The sequence below is a fragment of the Suncus etruscus genome, chromosome 9 (genome assembly GCF_024139225.1).
Source record: "Suncus etruscus isolate mSunEtr1 chromosome 9, mSunEtr1.pri.cur, whole genome shotgun sequence".
Lineage (NCBI taxonomy): Eukaryota > Metazoa > Chordata > Mammalia > Eulipotyphla > Soricidae > Suncus > Suncus etruscus.
The window spans coordinates 22060718-22082651 of record NC_064856.1 but is presented as its reverse complement, the minus strand read 5'-3'; the positions used below and the strand labels follow the sequence as shown (position 1 = coordinate 22082651).

The 21934-nt window shown below is 40.4% G+C and overlaps 1 protein-coding gene and 1 non-coding gene across 2 annotated transcripts in view; one reads left to right on the top strand and one right to left on the bottom strand.

The window, feature by feature from the left end:
- Positions 1 to 3984: 3984 nt before the first annotated feature.
- Positions 3985 to 21934, top strand: part of ZHX3 (zinc fingers and homeoboxes 3) — an 82095-nt gene continuing 64145 nt past the window's right edge. Inside the window, exon 1 of the mRNA XM_049779149.1 lies at positions 3985 to 4084. The gene's annotated coding sequence lies outside the window, so the exon portion shown is untranslated. The remainder of the gene's footprint in view (positions 4085 to 21934) is intronic.
- LOC126019850 (U6 spliceosomal RNA) lies at positions 18948 to 19055 on the bottom strand. Its single transcript, XR_007499468.1, has one exon. It is a non-coding gene; the product is annotated as a U6 spliceosomal RNA (small nuclear RNA).

Sequence of the window (21934 nt, the reverse complement as noted above, 5' to 3'; positions counted from 1 at the left end):
ATATGCTTTTACTTTTATGCTTTTATTTGTTGAAGCAGGTAAAAAAATATCTACCTTGTATGAGCCCTGGGTTGTTTTTAAAATGGATCTGGATTGTGATTTGTTGGTTTTTCATTTACTCTGAAAAAGCATTTTAGAAACAACATGTTATTTGGAGATGGAGCACACTTAGTTTAGAAAAAATTTTAAGGAGGGGAAGAAAAAATTTTTAAGAATCTAAAAATATGTGTGAAATTGAAGTAAGATTTTCCTCATGGTTTGCTATACTGCACTGCTTGAGATTTTTATGATTTTATCACAAGTACTTTTTATTGCTAGTAGAATTGGTATCAAGAATAAGAAGGTTCTGGGATCAGAATGATAGTCTAGCAGGTAGAGTACTTGCCTTGCATGAGGCCAACACAGGTTTGATTCCTAGCATTCCATATGGACCTGGAGCACTGCCAGGAGTAATTTCTGAGTGAAGAGCCAGACTAACTCCTGAGCATCACCAGATGTAGCCCCAAAACAAACCAACCAGAGAAGGAGGGTTTAAAAGTCTAAAAATGGTAGGGTCTGACAATTATAATCTCTGAAATAAATGTTATAATTGAAGTTGTAGGTAGATATAAAATGATTAAAATGTTTATTTAAATTATTGCTTCTATTACCATAAAGTTAAATAAGATTTTTATAATGTTCATTGGATGCATTTTTTTTCTTGGTACTCACCATACTTTTATTTATGGTCCTCTGTCCCACTTGGTAATACTATGCTGGAAATCATGTACTTTATTGTACAGGGCCTCCCAAATGACAGTGCCACTGGGATCACACTTGGTGCATGTAGGGCAGTGCTGGGGATCACACTCATGGCCTTGTACTTGAAAGGTAGACTCTTTTATTACTGATCTGTTGCCAGGATGCAAAAGTTGTCTTGTTGGGTATATTTTTCTTTTTGGAGGGGCCCAGAATAGAACCCAGAGCCTCTCCCATTCCACGTAAGACCAGTGCAAATGCTCTACTACTGAGCTACAATCCCCCAAAATTTAGTTCTTAAGTTCTTAAGTTCCAAGTTGTGAATTTATATTAATCACATATTAACTTAAGAACTAAATTTACTAATAAGTAAGTTATTAGTAACATTTTCTAACAAGAGTTAACAAGGTATCAAGCTACTCTATCATAATAACAGAGGAAGGGTGTGGAGTAGATATATGTATGGAGTAGATGTATGAGTTTTTGTAGGACAGTAATGCATATCTACTTGTCAATGGAAGGATATTGGATTTAGACAATAGTAAAAGTACCTGACTTTACTGACCTGGATAATTAGAATAACTGAATCTCCTTTATTGGAACAGTTGATATAAAGCTCTCAGGAAAGTACTTGACACTGAAGAACAAAAATTCTATATGTAGGGGCCTGAGCAGTGGTGTAAGCAGTAAGGTATCTGCCTTGCCCGCACTAGCCTAGGATGGACCGCATTTCAATCCCCCGGCATCCCATATGGTCCGCCAAGCCAGGAGAGATTTCTGAGCACATAGCCAGGAATAACCCCTGAGAGACACCGGGTGTGCCCCCCCCAAATATGGATATATAAAAGACATATAATTTTATAGAAGCCTATGGCAAATAATTAGGAGCTAACTTAGTGAGAAGTGCTTTTTTGAGGAGAAGACATGCTTACCTGCACAGATACTCTGTCCTGGCCCTTTGGATGGGTGCCTTGAAGGTCTGATACCTTCTAGAATGTAGCATTTTTATTGCCAATGGCTTTTTTTTGTTTTTGTTTTTTGTTTTTGGGTCACACCCAGCAGCGCTCAGGGGTTACTCCTGGCTCTACGCTCAGATATCGCTCCTGGCAGGCTTGAGGGACCGTATGGGATGCTGGGATTCGACCAACCTTCTGCATGCAAGGCAAGCACCTTATCTCCATATTCTCTCTCCGGCCTCGCCAATGGCATCTTAATCAAAAAGAATGCTTTGGAAAAGGAGAATACAAAAACATTGGTTTTGGGGCCAGAGAGATATCACAGCAACATTTGCCTTGCAAGCAGCTGATCCAGGACCGAAAGTAGTTGGTTCAAATCCCGGCTTCCCATATGGTCCTCTGTGCCTGCCAGGGCAGATAGCCAAGAGTAATCCCTGAGCGCCGCTGGGTGTGGCCCAAAAACCAAAAAAAAAACAAACAAAAAAACAAAATGGGCCCAGAGAGATAGCACAGCGGTGTTTGCCTTGCAAGCAGCCGATCCAGGACCTAAGGTGGTTGGTTCGAATCCCGGTGTCCCATATGGTCCCCCGTGCCTGCCAGGAACTATTTCTGAACAAACAGCCAGGAATAACCCCCGAGCACTGCCGGGTGTGGCCCAAAAACAAAACAAAACAAAAAAACATTGGTTTCTCAGTTGTTTCCCAGTTAATTTTAAGATTGTTAAGCATATTTTGTGGCTTGATGAAACATATTTATAGTTTCATTCATTAATGCAGTTATGTGTTATCATTGGCTCTGGGAATAATGGGACAAACAGGGGTAACGGTTATGTCAAAAGAAAGATAATAATAACATTATTCCTTAACTTGGAATTCAAAGTCTAGACTGTTTTTTATTCTTCTAGAGTTAATTCCAGGAAAACATCAGGGTCTTGAATAGAAGATTATCAAAAATAACACATCATTAAGGGCTTGCATTGTTGAAGTTGTAAGACACCCCGAACAGACACAAACACACACACACACACACACACACACACACATACACACACACACACACACACACTCCAGTTACTTTTGTTATTTCTATTATACTTATCTGTAGAAAGGTATGAAAAGTTCATACTTTAGGACCCCAAAGGGCCATAGCACTTGCCAGATATGAGAAGCCCTGAGTTCATCCCCAGGGCTGCATAGTCTAGTGCCTCTGGGGCTTGCCCTAGTGGCTCTCAGCATAATAGGACTCCTGCACTGAACCTTCAGGCTTGCACAATAGGGCTGAGTATTACTTGGAGTGGCCTCCAGTCTCTCTTAACTTTCTTGGGAGGTGGAGAGGGGAATTTTAATGTTCTGATTTTTTGTTTGTTTTAGGGCCACAACAGGTGGCACTCGGGTAACTCCTGATTCTGCACTCAGAAATCACTCCTGGCAGGCTTGGAGTACCATTTGGGATGCTGGGGATTGAACCAGGATCTGCTGTGTGCAAGGCTAATGCTCTATCTGCTGTGCTATCGCTCTGACCCATGGTTTTGGTTTTTTTGGAAGGTGCCCTTGTCTCCTACTCTAAGCTAACCAGGATTCTGTTTTTTTCTTTCTTTCTTTCTTTCTTTCTTTCTTTCTTCCTTCCTTTCTTTCTTTCTTTCTTTCTTTCTTTCTTTCTTTCTTTCTTTCTTTCTTTCTTTCTTTCTTTCTTTCTTTCTTTCTTTCTTTCTTTCTTTCTTTCTTTCTTTCTCTCTCTCTCTCTCTCTCTCTCTCTCTCTCTCTTTCTTTCTTTCTTTCTTTCTTTCTTTCTTTCTTTCTTTCTTTCTTTCTTTCTTTCTTTTTTTTATCAAAGTAGATTACCAATCTTTCACAGTAATATTTTAGGTACATAGTGATATTGAATCAGGGGCATTCCTACCACCAATATTGTCCTCCCTCCACCCTGTTCCCAGCATACATCCCATATTCCCATGTTTTACCCCCCAGGCTGCTAGTATAGGTGGTCCACTCTGTGTCTAGTATGTTGTAAATTGGGTATTGATTCTGTTGTCGTTGGCTTTGGATTTGGTGCTCAAGTTTGATTCTTTTTTTTTCTACTTAATGTTCTAATAGCATTTTAATAGTTTAAAATTGCTTGTTTGAATTTTAGTGACTTTACTATTACCAGTTTCTCAGATTTTCTGTTTGTATGTAGTTCTAGTGAAATTAGATTAGGAAATTGATGAGATTAGATTATTTAGCTTTCTATAATATTCTTTGTTTCTTTTTTTATGAAAGTGATAGCATGCTTTTTTTTTTTTTGTAGGACTGAATTGCATCTACAGCAGCTGCAAGTGACCCCTTAAAGATGAATGCAGGACTACATAAAGAGAAGAGAAAAACTAGAGAAAACAATGAATTAAGGAGAAAGTATGTTTCTTGGGTAATGTTTTTAAATTTTAATAAGTTTCTTGGCATATCAGTTACTATAACTTTGTGATCCCTAAATATATACATATTAACCTTATTGTTTATTTTGGAACCACATCCTGTGGAGCTCATATTTGGTGCTATGCTTAGACCTACCCGCTGTATCCCCAGAACCCCTACGCAGCAATATACTCTCTAGCTACAGTCTGTCTATTTTTGTCCATGATAACACCTCATAGTATTTTTCTATATTTTATTGTTTAGTTTTATATATATATATTCCAATTTAATGAATTTCTCTTTTCTTTTTTGTGGTAATTAAATTTACCAGTGGTATCATTTTTAAGTCTCTACAGAAACTTTCAGTGAAATTTAGAACTTCAGAAGTACAGAAAGGTGTAATTAATAGTGGGGTTCCCAGAAAGATAGTACAGGGATAAGGAGCTTGCCTTACATGCAGTTAACCCTGGTTCAATCCCTGGCACTGTATATGGTCCCTTGAGAACCTGGATATACACCCCCAAAATAGATTTTTAAATGTTTTTTAGAAAAAAAGAGGGGCTGGAGAGATAGCATGGAGGTAAGGCATTTACCTTGCATGCAGGACAGTGGTTCGAATCCTGGCATCCCATATGGTTCCCCCAGCCTGCCAGAAGTGATTTCTGAGTGTAGAGCCAGGAGTAACCCCTGAGCGCTGCCAGGTGTGACCTCCCCCCAAATTTTTTTTTAAAAAAAGATTAGTGTGAAGTCAGTTTTTAACTTACTCCTGTTATACATTGCTCTTGCTAGTTTCTTGTGACTATTTTCAAAGCTTTTAGGTGTTTCTTTTAGAATACCTAAATCTCTTCTATTAAAAATCTTTTAGATTACCATTCAATATTCCTAATTATATGTTGGATTTTTTTTTGTGTTTTTGATAGAACCTACAGCAGTACCTGTCCTTTATACTTTTTTTCATAAACTATAGGTTTGTATGATGATTTTATTACATTTTCTTTTTTTGTACCCCACCCCCTTTTTTTTTTTTTTTTTTTTTGGTTTTTGGGTCACACCCGGTAACGCTCAGGGGTTACTCCTGGCTATGCGCTCAGAAGTTGCTCCTGGCTTGGGGGACCATATGGGACACCGGGGGATCGAACCGCGGTCCGTCCAAGGCTACCGCAGGCAAGGCAGGCGCACCTTACCTTTAGCGCCACCGCCCGGCCCCACCCCACCCCCTTTTATTACATTTTCTAACACCCTGCTATTATATCAGTTTACCCCTTGCAAGCAGAATAGTGCTGAATTTTGTGTTCTTGTTCAGCCATTCTTGAAGATTCTAGAATGCATTAATATCTGCTCTAATTTATGTTTGATTTGTGTTTGTTGTTCTATATAGTATTTTTTTCTTTTTGTAAACTTTATATTTATTGATTGATTGGTTTTGGGGCCATACCCAGTGGCGCTCAGTGGTTACTCCTGGCTCTCACTCAGAAATTGCTTCTGGTAGACTCTGGGGATCATATGGGATGCTGGGAATTGAACTGGATCTCTCCCAGATTGACCCCTGGCGAGGCAAAATGCCCTACCACTGTGCTATTTCTCCAGCCCCAATTTTTTTTTTTTTTTTTGGTTTTTGGGCCACACCTGTTTGACGCTCAGGGGTTACTCCTGGCTATGCGCTCAGAAATCTCCTCTGGCTTGGGGGAACCATATGGGACACTGGGGGATCGAACCGCGGTCTGTCCTACGCTAGCGCTTGCAAGGTAGACACCTTACCTCTAGCGCCACCTTCCCGGCCCTCCCCATATTTTTTCTTAATTTTTTATTTCCTGTTGACTCTTTTGTTGAACTTTCTGATTTATAGGATGTTATTTCCTTTTAATTTAATTATTATTTTTGGTTTTTGGGTCACACCCAGAAGTGTGGTGCTCTTTCTGGCTCTGTGCTCAGAAATTTCTCGTGGAAGGCTCAGGAAACCATATGGAATGTCAGGGATCAAACCCATGTTGGACAGATGCAATGCAAATGCCCTCCCCATTTACTATCTCTCCATCCCTTCCTTTTAACTTTTAAACAAAAATTTGGAGGCGTGAGTTTTGAGCCATACCTAGTTGTGCTCAGGGCTTGCTTCTGGCTTTGTGACCAGGGATTACTTCTGGAGGGATTTGGGGACCTTATGGGGTGCCAATATTTATGGGTCAGCCATGTACAAGCCTTTCCCTCTGTCTCTGTCACTATCACTCCAGCCCCACTTTTAAACATATGTTAAAGGTGAAATTTTTCTTTTAATTCTTAGTGATAAAAATATTTGTTTCTATACTTATTTACTATAATCAAAATAGAAGCAGGAATTTTCTTTCCATATAAAGAAATTAATAATTATGGAGCCAGAGCAATAGCAAAGCAGTAGGGCATTTGCCTTGCACGTGACTGACCCAGGACGGACCCAGGCTTGATCCCCACCATCCGATATGGTCTCCTGAGCCTACCAGGAGTGATTTTTTAATGCAGAGCCAGGGGTAACCCCTGAGCGCTGTTGTGTATGGCCCATAAACAAAAACAAAAACAAAAAAAAGAAAGAAATTCAAGAATTTCTCCCTTGTTTTCAATTGTTTACTTACCCAATATTTTTTCCTTTCACTTTTATAATTGTTCTTTGAATTGAACTAATTCTTCTGGGCTTTACCTGGGGTGATCTTATTATTTTGATGTTCTGAATTCAGTCAGTTAACCACCACAAAGACTTCATTCTGAGCGAGAAAGTGAATGAAGTACAAGTGATACAAAGCTATATAGGTGATTTTGCCTCTGCCTTCAACCTTTTTGGATGAAGAGCTGGACTTACTACTCAAGAACAGCAAACAGTTCTTTGAGGATTTTTAGTGATCAAAGGGAGGGGAAGAAGCCATATTTGGCTAGTCTGGGGAGGCATCCTGGGGCACAATGTTATAGTAGCAGTAAGTTGTTATGAGATAATGCTACCATGAAAGGACAAAACCTGAAGAAATCCCTGGGTTCACCAAAAAAGTTTACTCGAGAGATGGAGATGACCCTAAGTGAAAGGAAAAAGATTAGAAGTGACCTTGAATGCCTGATCATAGTTTCCTTGTTTCCTTCCTTCCTTCCTTCCTTCCTTCCTTCCTTCCTTCCTTCCTTCCTTCCTTCCTTCCTTCCTTCCTTCCTTCCTTCCTTCCTTCCTTCCTTCCTTCCTTCCTTCCTTCCTTCCTTCCTTCCTTCCTTCCTCCCTCCTTCCCTCCCTCCCTCCCTCCCTTCCTTCCTTCCCACCAAAAACTCGAACCAAGCCAAACCAAAACTTTTATTTTAATTTTTGTTTTATTTTTGGGCCACACCTGGCGGTGCTCAGTGATTACTCCTAGCTTTGTGCTCAGAAATCACTCCTGGCAGACTCAGGGATGCTTGGACCAAACCCAGCCTGGCCATGGGCAAGGCAAACGCCCTACCCACTGTGCTATTTCTCTGGTTTCATTAAAAAAACTTATAAATAAGAAATTGTTAAACAATATCATGATCATATTTGTGGTATTATTATACTTGCTGTCATTGGGAGCAAAAATTTCAGGGAGATTAGCATTTATGTTACTGTTTAATCATCTGGGTAAGAGTTGAGCAGTTGAAATAGGTGGTGATGGGAGAAATTATGTGGTATTTTGAGGCAGAATCTAGAAATACTTTGCCTAGCACAGGTGAAATTGGGAGTGAAAGTGATTCTAGTTTTTTTGTTTGCTTGCTTGCTTTAAAGGTTTTTTGTTTGTTTGTTTGTTTTTGGTTTTTGGATCACACCTGGCATCGCTCAGGGGCTACTCCTGGCTTTATGCTCAAAAATTGCTCCCAGCAGGCTCAGGGGACCATATGGGATGCCGGGATTTGAACCACTGTCCTTCTGCATGCAAGGCAAACGCCCTACCACTATGCTATCTCTCCAGCCCCTAAAGGTTTTTTTTTTTGTTTGTTAGCTTGCTTTAAATGTAAAAATTGATCAATTTCTGGAGTAAGGTAAAGATCTGGAGATGAATATGAACTTAATTTGGAGAAAAACAAAAATATTTATTTTATTTTAGTTCTTGTTGAATTTAAGAAAACCATTACGAGGTCCAGGAAAACATATTTAGGAGCAGATGACCAAATGACTTTGAAATTGTGGCAGTTGGAGATACTCAACTTCTTCAAGGAGGATGTCAGAGTAATAAAGTTTAGGATATGATCGTGATCTGGCTGGGACATTTGTCACCCATTGGTCATCAAGGTATATTTCATTGATCTGGCTTGCCAGTTAGGTATTGCCTTTCTTCCTCACCACTGCTTGCACAGCCAACGCTCCCAAAGTTATGTGCAATCAAATAGAAACACCTTTTCTTAATAGAGATGTTCTTAGCTAGAGCAGCTCCCTGTTAAAATCTCCAAATAAGCTTTCAATTAAGAATAGACACAAAACTCCCCAGATAGAGTATTTTGACAGAAAATAAAATCATATAGGATGGGTTAATGGCAACAAGTAGACTTTATATGGGGCCAGAGAGATAGCACAGCAGTAGGACATTTGCCTTGCAAGTGGTTGACCCAGGACAGACGGTGGTTCGGTTCTCGGCATCCCATATGGTCCCCTATGCCTTCCAGGAGCAATTTCTGAGCACAGAGCCAGGAGTAATCCTTGAGCGCTGCTGGATGTGACCCAAACCCCCCCCCCCAAAAAAAGTCTTTACATGCAGGAAATTACTGATTTACATTACATTCTGAAGCAATGTAATACATGTTCAGCAAAAATAGCAGGAGCTTTTTCAGATGGCTAATTGATCTTTTCAATAACCTGCTATATGAATATTATTCTTGGCATTTTTTTGTGAGTCAGGAACTAAGGCTCCAAGACATTGTTACTCAGCTAGTAATTAGAATTGCCAACCAATTTATGTGACAGGAAGAGGTAGAAGAGAAACAGAAAGAAGTAGTATGGAAGAGATTTCCTGTGAGGGGCAGTGGCCAGCAGAATAAGGACAAACTAAGCCACTGATTTTCTCAATTAGAACATGGATCAACATCCTGCCCCGCTCAGTTCCCACAGAGTTCCTGTCAGCTCACACTTGAGTCAGAGGAGCTGAGGGAAAGCTGATCGCAGCTGTGACTGCAGCTCTGAGAGACTGTTGGGGTAGAGAATGAGAAGCACTGGGGTGGGGTGGCACCATTTTGTCACAGATGAAGCTTTCTCATTTGGTTATCTTTTTTTCTTTGAGGTATTTTTATCTTAGACTTCTTATTTTCTGGGCTTCAGTTACTGAAAAAATAAAAGGCAACTCTATTGGAATTCCATTCACTAAATCTACTTGTTTAAATTTTAGAAGTTTCTTTTCTCTCTTCCTTGTACACATTGTTTTTGGATATTTGCAGGCTGTGTCATAGTGACCATGCTAATTATGTGTGTGAGACACTAAGAGTTCTTTTCTGTTTTTGTTTTGGGCCACATCCAGTGGTGCTCAGGCTTATTCCTGGTTCTGTGCTCAGGGGTCATTTCTGGCAGAATTGGGGAACTATATGGCATGCTGGAGATCAAATCTGGGTTGGCTGCATGCTAGGCAAGTGTTATCTATAGTATTGTCAGTGTTATCACTCTGGCTTTTGAGAATTCCTTTTCCTTCTTTTCTCGTGTCTTTTCCACTCAGAGTGGTTTTCTTCAGTCATATGAATGTTCTGTTTAATTCAGTTTCCTCTTAACTTGAATTCATAGTCTCTCTCTTGTCTCAGATGATCATTTGCTCTGGTATTCTTTGACTGTAGGCTAGAACAGCACTAAGAATATGTGTTCTGGATGAATCTGTATGGATTCAAATGCTGACTCCAGTGACTAGATGTGTCTTGGCCAAGTTACTTAGCTTCTATGCCTCAGTTTCCCCATTTGTAAGATGGAGGAAATAAAAATACCTATCATAAGGTGTGATGAGGCTCAAATGAGAGTTTATAGAATGTGTAGGAAGAGCACATGTTCTGTGCTTTATTGTACCTGTTTGTACTTTTGAGGGTAATTAAAAAAAAGACCTTTGCTCTCAAAAAAGTGATGTTTTCATACTGTCAAAGCCTATTTGAAAAACTATAAATAGGGACATCCTGGGAACAAGATAGTGTCTCCTCAAGTCCATAATGAGTTTAGCAATGAGCAACTCTAATCTTCATCCAGATGCAGCAACTGAGTTACTATGTGACTTTAACTCCTCCTGTTAGTGCTTGGTTGGTTTCCCTTACATATAAGTCATAAAATATTTATTTCTAACTTTTTAAATAAATCTTTCAAAAATTATTTGGGCTAGAGAAATAGTACAACACATGGGGGTACTTGCCTTGCACATGTCCAACCTGGGTTTGATTTCTGGCCTATTTGATTGTTCTTCAAGCACCACCAGGAGTGATTACTGAGTGCAGAGCCAGACCTAATGATGTATTCTCCCCTCAATAAAAAGTTATTTAATTTTGCTTATTTAATCTTCAAGTGACAAAGTTAGCCAACCAGCACCAAAAACAAAAAGTAATTTTGATTCAGTTTCTGATATTGGAACCCATGCTCTCTGACACACATGATTCTAGTAATATCCTCTTTTGAGTAACAGATAGGTCAGACAGAATAGGCATTTTTTCTTTCTCTCTCCCTCTGTTCCTGTCTTGTCTCTCCTTCTTTCCCTCCCTCACTCCCCTTTTCTCTCTTTTTCTCCCTCCTACTCTCTTTTTATTCCCACTGTCCCCTCCTCATATGACAGAAGGGAAAGAGAGCTCTCTGGTTTCTCTTTTATAAGGGCTCTAATCTTAATCATGTAATTTCTAGCTTTATGCCATAAATATAAGGGACTTCACAAAGGCCCCACATTGTGGGTTTTGTACTTTAACATGATTTTTGGGGATTGTGAGCACAAATATTCAATTCATAACAAATACCAATCTCTACAAGTGTGGTTATATTACTTCTCGGCTTTTTGTTTAAGATCCAGTATAAGGGCCCGGAGAGATAGCACAGCGATGTTTGCCTTGCAAGCAGCCGATCCAGGACCAAAGGTGGTTGGTTCGAATCCCGGTGTCCCATATGGTCCCCCGTGCCTGCCAGGAGCTATTTCTGAGCAGACAGCCAGGAGTAGCCCCTGAGCACCGCCGGGTGTGGCCCCCCCCAAGAAAAAAACAAAAAAAAAAAAAAAAAGATCCAGTATAAAAGTGTGGTTATTAATTGTTCTATGATTATTTTTTATAATGAAGAATTGCTATTTTTATAGAATAAAAATAAAAGCATACTAACAAAAATGTAATAACAAAGTGTTTGCATGAAAGAATAGTAAGGGGAGGGGCCGGAGAGATAGCATGGAGGTAAGGTGTTTGCCTTTCATGTAGAAGGTTATTGGTTCGAATCCCGACATCCCATATGGTCCCCTGAGCCTGCCAAGAGCGATTTCTGAGTGTGAAGCCAGGAGTAACCCCTAAATGCTGCCGGGTATGACCCAAAAACCAAAAACCAAAAAAAAAAAAAAAAAAAGGGGGAAATCACATAATCTCAGTTTTTAAGGCCAAGTGAGCTTATGAATAAGGGGGAAAAAAGCCCTTGCTGAATTTGCATGTCTCAAACTCACCCAAGATGTTTACGTCATTTAAAGAAAAGATAAGTTTACAGTGAAGAAACGACCTTAATCAAACAATTAAAGTTATCCTCACTGGTAATAAGGCATGTTGAAATTATGATATGATGCATAGAGGAAGAACACAATATTCCATAGAAATTTTGCTAAAACTGATTATAATTTTTGTATAATTATGAGAAAGTATCAGCCAAACTCAAGGGATATCTAATGAAGTAATTGGTAATTACTTTAAAAAATGTGTTAAGTATGTGGCCAGAATAATACAGTGGGTAGTGTTTGCCTTGCATACGGTTGACCTGTGTTCAATTCCTGGCACTCCATACAGTTCCCTAAGTATCACCAGAAGTGGTCCCTGAATGCAGACCCAGGAATAATCCCTGAACACTGCCAGGTGTGGTCTCAAAACAAACCAAGGCAAATATGTTAAGTATATGAATGGCAAACAAAGATCAAGCAGCCGCCACAGGCTGCAGGAGACATAGAATAATGACTACGCACAATGGGGATACTAGACAGAATTCTGAGACAGCAAAAGATTAGTAGAACAGGAGTCCGAGTGGTGGCTCAAGCAGTAGGGCATTTGCCTTGCACGCGCTGACCTAGGACAGACTGCGGTTCTATCTCTCGGATGCCCTGCATCTAATCCTGTCTCTCCTCTCTACATCATGCGTCCTTCTCCTGAGGTTTCTCCTCCTGAATCTCCCCAATTCCCTCTGAATCTATCACCCCTGAGGCAACCCCTTTATTAGCAACCACAAACCCCTCCCATCCAGGTAAGATAGACAGAAATTGGGGTGGGGTAACAAGAGAGAAAGAGAAAAAAATGTAGGCCCAGAGGCAGGCTGGGGAAAGGGTGGGAGGAAAACTGGGGACATTGCTGTTAGGAAATGTGCACTGGTGAAGGGTCTTGTACATTGTATGACTGAAACTCAATAATGAACAACTTTGCAATTATGGAAAAAAAACCACAATCCAACTGAATTATGAACAACTTTGTAAGCATAGTGTTTACATAAAGTAATTATTTTTTAAATTAAAAATAAAAGGACTGACTAAAAAAAAGAATTATGGTCCAAGGATATTACTTATCTTAGATATTCTAAAGATTTGTTGGAGTTCTCTAAGTGTGTACTCTCTTCTCTGAAGAGTTAAAGCCAAAGTGGCCTGAAAGTTGATGAACATCCATAGGAGATGAACAGAGCCAAGCAGATCAAGGATGAATCCTTCTTGGTCATTAGGAAGCAACCATGTTAAAAAAATTAATAAAAAACATCTAGTACATCTCTGTCCAAGGAGGGCTTTGCCACACTGGTCTGGAGTAGATACCCTAATTGCTGCAAAATTGGGTTAGCCACAGATGCAGGTTGAACACTTTACAAGCTCTAAATGTATTCCTCAGGTATTAGACAGATAAGGATTCTGTTCCCCAGAAGCCTTGATGTTAGGAAAGAACTATGTAAATAGCTGGTGGGAAAGCTATAGCCTTTCCCAAAAAGAGAAGGAAAAATTTTATGTCTTCACTGAATTTGCTTGGTATTAAATCAATTATGCTCCTTCATGGTTAGAATTTCATAGGGCCTGAGTTGTGTCTCAGGTAGTTGACAACCTCATTCCCATCATCACTATGTCCCCAGATCCCTAAGCACTGCTGAATATGATCCCCACAAAAATAACAAAATAGACTTTCCTAGCAACTTTTTTTTTTTTTTTTTTGGTTTTTGGACCCCACCCGGCAGTGCTCAGGGGTTTACTCCTGGCTATCTGCTCAGAAATAGCTCCTGGCAGGCATGGGGGACCATATGGGACTCCAGGATTTGAACCAACCGCCTTAGGACCTGGATCAGCTGCTTGCAAGGCAAACACCACTGTGCTATCTCTCCGGCCCCAACAAAATAGACTTTAACAAGCATCATATACCTAAACAAACTGGTGGATTAGATCATTACTAGTCAACAAGTAGTTTATCTGTCCTGAGACCATAGCAGTGAGTAAGACAACTATATTTTGCTCTTGTGGAAGCTCATAAACCAATGCATTGTTCCTCTGAGCCTGAACCAGCCAGCCCACCCATCTCATTCAAAGTTAGCCTTACTGAAAAGGCCTGGTTTTAACCAAAATAGAAATTAACCTTGTGTAATTTTAGAATTTTTAAGGCTAGTTATATAAATTTTGTCATGTTAGGTTCCTTTCAATAGTGGTGGAAACTTTTCCTGGGCAACTTTATACGTTTAATTTAGATATTTGAAGCTATCTATGGTGCCTTCAATTAAAAAAACTACCCCTCCTCTGAACCACTCTTCACTCTTATGTTGAAGATACTTTGGAAAGGCACAGGTGTTTTCTTCATGCCTATTGCAATCAGAAATGTGTTTACCAAGGCATAGTAAGCTCTAAAAAGGATAGCAATGCCAGCTGGCATATCCAGAGAGAGCCAACTCTCTTTCCCTGCTGCCTGGACAGTTCTCCCTTCCAAAATTTAATATGCTGGGTCATATTCCAAGTTGAATCTCAAAGCAATGGTCCAACCAATTACACTGATGCTAATACTAACTTGATTCTGCAATCGGGCTTGTAAATGTTCTTGCCCCTTCCCTCAAAGGCTCTAGGCCTTCTTATTTAGTAGAATTGTGTCTTCATGTCTTCAGTTGACATGGTGGTTCAGAATTTTTACTTTTTCTGTATAAAGAGTGCAGGAGATAAATGATAAACAGCATTTATAAGATAGAAAAAATAAAATTATTGCTTGCAGCTAGTTTGGAAGACATCCCTATTAAACCAGTGGAGTGTCCTTTTTTTTTTTTTTTTTTTTTTGAAATGTCTTAATGGATGATCTGTTGCAGATCAAAGTCTTCATTCATTAGCAGAAGTTTTCATTTTCAGTACCTGATCCAGATTCTCTTACAACCACAAATAATTCAATTTGGTGCTATTCTCTTATTACTGAATTCTGTATTTTCTCTGTGCCATGTACCTACTATGTTCTGGAGCTTTCTCTTCCCTCTCTCTGCTTTCAGGACTCATCCTTATTTGATTTTTCTTGTCATTACTAGTTTGTTTTTCTGATATCATAAGCCTGCTGTAATATATATCTTGTAGCATATCCATCATTGTGATGTTTGTGTTGACATGGTTTCTTCTTGCCTGGACTATAAGCTCTTTGAGGTGTTAGGGATTATGTGTGTATCTTCATGTTTTCTGTCTCCAGCTAAATTTTTTTATAATTATCTTTATTTAAACACCGTGATTACAAATATAATTGTACTTGTATGATTACAGTTATGTAAAGAACACCCCCCCTTCACCAGTGCAGGATTCCCACTACCAATTTCCCAGATCTACCTACTCCCCACCCCACCCACACCTGTACTCGAGACAGGCTTTCTTTTTCCCTCATTCATTCACATTGTTATGATAGTTTTCAGTGTAGTTATTTCTCTAACTGCACTTATCATTCTATGTGGTGAGCTTCATGTCATTAGCTGCACCTACATGGGAGGATGGGGGGAAGTAAGGGTTGGGACTGAGACAATAAAATATTAGAAATGAGCTTTGTAGGGCAGTATCAAGGCCCCAATACAAGATGGATATTATGGATATATAGAATATATGCACACAATAATATCAATATGAAAAAAAGAGAAAAAATTTCCACTGATTGTCACAATATAAACCAGTGCTAGAACAGCCTGCCCTCCTCCCAGAGTGCATTCCCATTAGTGTAGGGAGAGATAGGGGGAAAGCCTGTTGACCCCTATAGAGTCCACCTAGACCGGTGTCCAGGGAAAGACTGAAGTCCAGGGGGAGAAAAACCCTATACCTGGCAAGAGCTGGTCTCCAGAATCAAGGATGAAATCGGAAGCCAGATGTCTGTCCGCCCTCCTCCCCATGGACCTCCCCCCTGGAGTATGGAGGGAGGGGGGAACCTGAGGACCACTAAGAGTCCACCTGAACCCACTTCTGGCCATCTGAGCTGGCACCCAGGGAAGGCCTGGAGTCAGGGGAAAAAGACAAGGATGGCTGGGGGCCTGCCACGCCTCCCAGCACTCCCCAGGCTAGGGAGAAAAGCTCTGGTATGGGGCTTCCCCAAACGCCATACCTGGCAAGAGCTGGTCTCCAGAATCAAAGAGGAAACCGGAAGCCAGATGTCTGCCTGCCCTCCTCCCCATGCACCTCCCCCCTGGAGTACGGAGGGAGGGGGGGAACCTGAGAAGAGTCCTCCTGAACCCACTTCTGGCCATCTGAGCTGGCACCCAGGGCAGGCCTGGAGTCAGGGGAAAAAAAGACAAGGACGGCTGGGGGCCTGCCAAGCCTCCTAGCACTCCTCAGGCTGGGGAGAAAGGCTTCATGTTTTCTGTCTCCAGCTAAATTTTTTTTTAAAAATTATATTTACATGGAGCAGTGGTGTAGCAGTAGGGTGTTTGCCTTGCAAGCTGCTGACCTGGGATGGACCGCGGTTCTATCCCCCAGCGTCCCATATGGTCCCCTGAGCCAGGAACGATTTCTGAGTGCATAGTCAGGAGTAACTCCTGAATGTCACTGAGTGTGGCCCAAAATGAAAAAAAATTTTTATTTAAATTGTATATAGCACAGTGGGTAGGGTGATTCCTAAGCACAGAGCCAGAAGAACCCCCTGAGCACCACCAGGTGTGGTCCAAAAACCAAAACCAAATTGTATTTATTTGCTTTTTATTTTTATTGGATTTTGGTCCATACCTGTCAATCAATGCTCAGGTGTTACTCCTTGCTCTGTACTCAGGAATCACTCCTGGCAGCTCTAGGGCTACCATCTGGGATTTTTGGGGGATCAAACCCAGCTCAGCTCCCTTACCTGCTGAACTCTATTCATCCCTTTCAAGCTGAATTGTTTAACTGTAATTGAATATATACACATTTCTAGTCACTTTATATGTATTACCAAGTTTGTCTTAACTCAATGAGGCACACTTCCACCCCATCCCATTATTTTTGTTTACAGAAAGTGAGACAAAAAATAAGTCTTAAAAATTTTGCCCCAAAATTTTTAATAATATAATAGAATTTATCTTGAATTATATTATATTAAAATTGTTTAATAAATACTTATTTTGGTAGTTGAACCCATTCAGTGAAAAGTCGGACCTGTTTTTTAAAGGTATAAATTATCAAACCTAGGTCCTCACACATTTGAAACTGTGCTTGCTTAACGGCTGAGATACTTCCTCAGACTCTGAAATCAGGATATCTACTAATTGATTATAGAGTAATACTTTATAAGTCCATGACCTTTAATGGCAGCTGACACTTATTGAACACCAGCCATGATGTAGGAGATGGGTTACTGTTATGTATATTTATCATCCTGATTTTTTTTGGAGGGTATATCTGGAGATGCTCAGGTCTTATTTTTGTCTGTGCTTAGGAATTACTCCTAGTGGGCTTGGGGGACCCTATGGGATGCTAAGGATCAAACCTAGGTTGGCTGATGCAAAGGTAGTGCCCTACCTGCTGGACTATTATTCAGATCTCTATGTTTATCATTTTAATCTTCATAAAAGTCCCACAAGGCATGTGCTATTGCTGTTCCACAAAGAAACTGAGGTTTAGTGGGTTTGGGGCTCAACTACTTGTACTAGGCAATACTACAGTATATGTTTACAGGTAAATGAGTGAAGGGATGAATATCATTAATGCCTGCCCTTCCTTCCTAGAGGAGTAATAAATCATTTTAAATTGTTTATATATAAAATTGTTTATATATGTGCATTTTTGTTCCAAAATAATTTTAGGTGACTCAGGCAAGAAAATATAGATGAGAAGTAAATATGCTAATAGGTATTTTTTTAAGTAATATGTTCCCTAGAGGTATACAGAATTGTTTTTATTTTATAGATGGAGACTGTAGTATTGTATAGCTAATAACAGGATATTCTTTAACTCCAAAGTTCAAGCTTTTGGAGCCAGAGAGAGCAAGAGTACCGGGTTAAGGTGCTTGCCCTTATAAATTTAATAAAGAGAACATTTTCTGGCTAGAACCAATTTACTAGAAAGATTAATGTTAACGATAATTACCCACAATAAACTTTAATTTCTCCTCTCAGGGCAGTGCTTTAATTGAAAAAGAATATGTTTTCTGATTTTAGGCTTTGTTTTGTTTTGTTTTGTCTTGTCTTGTTTTGGTTTTTTGGACCACACCCGACGGTGCTCAGGGGTTACTCCTGGCTGTCTGCTCAGAAATAGCTCCTGGCAGGCACGGTGGATCATATGGGACACCGGGATTCGAACCAACCACCTTAGGTCCTGGATCGGCTGCTTGCAAGGCAAATGCCGCTGTGCTATCTCTCTAGGCCCTCAGGTTATAATTTTAAAAAATGAAGTTAAATAAAAAGAATAAGGGTTCCTTTTCACCCATATTCCCAACAGAAAGATGTTTTTTTCTTTCTGTTGTGAGTCTCACTGGTGGAAAAATCTTGGGTTTCTGCTTATTGATTTTTGAATCCAAAGGTGATATTACTGAATTTTGAATCCAGCAAGATATTATTGTTTTGTGTTTCACTGATAAGTGGTGCAAAGCATTTTTTCTTATGTCTTTTTGTCTTCTTTGAGGATGTTTCTGTTCATTTCTTCCCCCCAATTTTTTTTTGTTTGTTTGTTTTGTTTTGGTCACACCCTGTGGCACTCAGGGTTTGCTCCTGGCTCTGCACTCAGAAGTCGCTCCTGGTAGGCTCAGGGCCCTATGGGATGCCAGGAATCCAACTGGAGTACGTCTGGGGTTGGCTGTGTGCAAGACAAAAACCCTACCACTATGCAATCACTCTACCCCCCACCCCAATTTTTTGGGGAGGCATACTTGGCAGTGCTCAAGGCTTGCTCCTGGCTCTACACTCAAGGATCACTTCTGGCAAGCTCTGGGAGTCATATGGGATGCCAGGGATCAAACCCAGATTGACCATGTGGAAGGCAAGTGTACTGTACTGAAGGCAAGTACCTCCTGTACTATCACTTTTTCTTCCTTCCATTTTTTGATGAAGTTGGTTGCTATTTTTTCTTGTAAAGTTCTACCAGTGCTTTATATATGTGTATATATATCTTTTTTTTTTTTTTGTCTTTTGTTCGTTTGTTTAGGGTCACACCAGGCGGTGCTCAGGGGTTCCTCCTGGTCCTGCACTCAGAAGTGGCTCCTGGCAGGCTTGGGGGACCATCGGGGCCATTGGGATTCGAACTGAGGTCTGTGTAGGTCCACCACAGACAAGACAGGCGCCTTACCCTTTAGACCATTTTTTTTAAATATGGAATCCTTCACGAATTTGCATGTCTTCCTTATGCAGGGGCCATTGCTAATCTTCTCTGTATCGTTTCAGTTTTAGTATATGTGCTGCCAAAGCGAGCACACCCTTTAGACCATTTTCACTGTGTGTATCTATATCTTTAATTTGAACCATTTACCAGATGAGTAATGGGCAGGTATTTTCCCTCCCTCTGCGGGATTTCTTTATTCTGGTTATCATTTCTTTTTGTTTGTTGTTTTCTTTTTTAAGCCACACCTGGTGACACTCGGGGTACTCCTGGCTATGCACTGGTAGAACAGCCTTGTGCATGGCAAACACCCTTAACCCCTATACTCTTTCTGACCCTCCTTCAGTTATGGACTACAGATTCCCCAGATACAGGATTCATGACTGATGGCTCTTTTCCTTGAGCAGTGGATACAGTGCTGCATTCTTCTGGTATTCATGGATTCAAATGAGAAATCTGTTATTTGAATTGACGTTCACTTATAGGCAATTAATTCATTTTCTCATTTAAAATTTTTGTCTTTAATTATCAAAAGTTTAATTATCATGCATCTTTTTTTTAATTATCATGCATATTGGCATGGATTTCTTTTTTTTGTTTGTTTTTGTTTTTGGGTCACACTCGGCAGCGCTCAGGGCTTACTCCTGGCTCTATGCTCAGAAATTGCTCCTGGTAGGCTCGGGGGACCATATGGGATGCTGAGATTCGAATCACTGGCCTTCTGCATGCAAGGCAAACGCCTTACCTCCATGCTATCTCTCCGGCCCCTTGGCATGAATTTCTATAGGTTTGTTCAAACTGAACTTCTCTCCACTCCATCTCCCAGGGATAGGGCACATACAAGGCATGTGCCCTAATTGCTAAGCTACATGCCTGGCCTCCAGTTTTTTGAGTCCATAGTTTATATCTTTCATCAAGTTAGGGAAATTTTTAGCCATCGTCTTTTGGTTGTGTTTTGTTTGGTTTTGAGGTCACACCCAGCATTGTTTAAGTGATACTTCGGTTCTACAATCAGGAATTACTCCTGGCCATGCTCTGGAGACCAGACTGGGTGCTGGGGATTAAATCTGGGTCGGCCATGTGTAAGGCAAACACCCTACTTGGGTACTATGCTCTCTCCAATCCTACCACTATCTTTCTATTTTTCTTGTGCAACACTGATGATAATATGACCATTGGATTTTTTTACTTGTTTGTTTATTTTGGGACCACACCTGCCCAATTATTCCTGGCTCTGTGTTCAGATCACTGCTGGCAGGCTCAGAGGACCATAGGGGAATCCAGGGATCAAACCTGGGCCCATCCTGGTCGGCTGTGTGCAAGGGAAATGCCCTACTGCTGTGCTATTGCTCCGGCCCCCAGTAGATCTTTTTGTTATATTTCTCAAGTGCTTGAGACTCTATTTTCAATTAACTTTTGTTCATATTGAACAAATCTACTGTTCGTCTCTCAATTTCACTAGTTCTATTTTCTGTCATCTCCACTCTATTACTAAGCAATATTGCAGTATTTTTTCTTTTAACTTTGTCATTTTTATTAAATTCTTTTTAATAATATTATGATGACATTTTTTAATGTTCTGGGAACTTTAATATCCTTTGAAACTAATTCTAAAATCAGATTTGTTTAGTTTTGGTGTCAGTTGATTTCATTTTTCTCAATTATATTTGACTTACCTGATTCATGGTCTAATGGATAATTTTCAGTTCTGTTATGGACAGAATAAACTGTGTTTATTATGTTAGGAGTCTCTGGGGCCACTTAATTGGTTTATTTTACAAGAAAGTCACACTGGATTTAGCACATAGGTTGAGATTTACTTTTGTGGGCTGTCATTCCAGTAACAACTTACTTCTTAGTGCTACTGCTGTTACTATTTTGGTCTACTTGGTTTATCTGGTACAACTGGGGCATCAACTGGTCCCTGCTGGTGTTACCTGATCAGAGGAAATGTTTTCTCAGAGGCAAGCTGAGTCTTTATCCTGCTGGGATGAAAAGTTCTTCCTGGGTATCCTGAAGTGTTTCCCTTTACCTAGTGTCTAGTACTCACTAGCCTACTGTTGCCAGCGGAACTCTTGTTTGATATGGTGATATGGGAAAGCTGTGTCTACCTGGGTTGGTTACTGCTGCTAGACTGGATCGAGATCATCATCTTTTGGATAGTGTTCATGGGATGTACTCCTGCAATATTCTTTCTCCAATCTAGGGCTTCCTAAACTGTTCACTTTCCTTTCCCACCTCAGAAATCTCCTTGGTTGCTTTTTTTTTTTTGGTAGGGTTTTTATGGCCACTTAGCTAGAAGGTGGGTGTGGGGTAGTCGTGCCATCTTGTCTGGACAATGGCAGTGTGCATTTGAACTGTTTAGCTTTGATTAGGTTGTTTTAAGTAGCGAATACTGCAGACATCATGTACAGAAACTTTCAAAGAGTGTCAGAAATCTGAAAGACTTCACATTAGCGCCCCACAGGCCTGGCCCTGGCTGGCCCCTGTGCAGGCTTTTACTCATCGGTCTTCTGCTCCTTAGGCTGGTGATGTCAGTTCTCTGGGCCTGCTTTGAAAGCAGGAGGTTTTTGTTGTTGTTCTTATGCTTATTGAATAATGCAGTAGTTTGTCACAATTCAAGCATAATTAAAGCACAATTAATTTTGCCTTTGTAGAGCTTTTTCTTTTTCTGTGGGATAAGAGGGGACTTCTAAGCTTAGGGAGCTCAAGGTTTACTCCCAGTGATTGTTGGCCAACCAGTTCAGATGGCTCAAAAGTAAGGCCTGAAGTTGTGATGCTGCTCAGGCCTTGTGGTGCTGAGGGTCTCTAGGGTCTCCCAGGCAGTACTGAGAGGCCAGCAGGGGCATTCCTGGCATTGCTCAGTGGCATCCAGGGCTGTTCCCAGCTATAATATGAAGAGCTTTTTTTGTGTGTGTTTCATTTGGTCATCCATCTTTTAGTAATAATAATTTGTTAAATGTAGCCATAAATT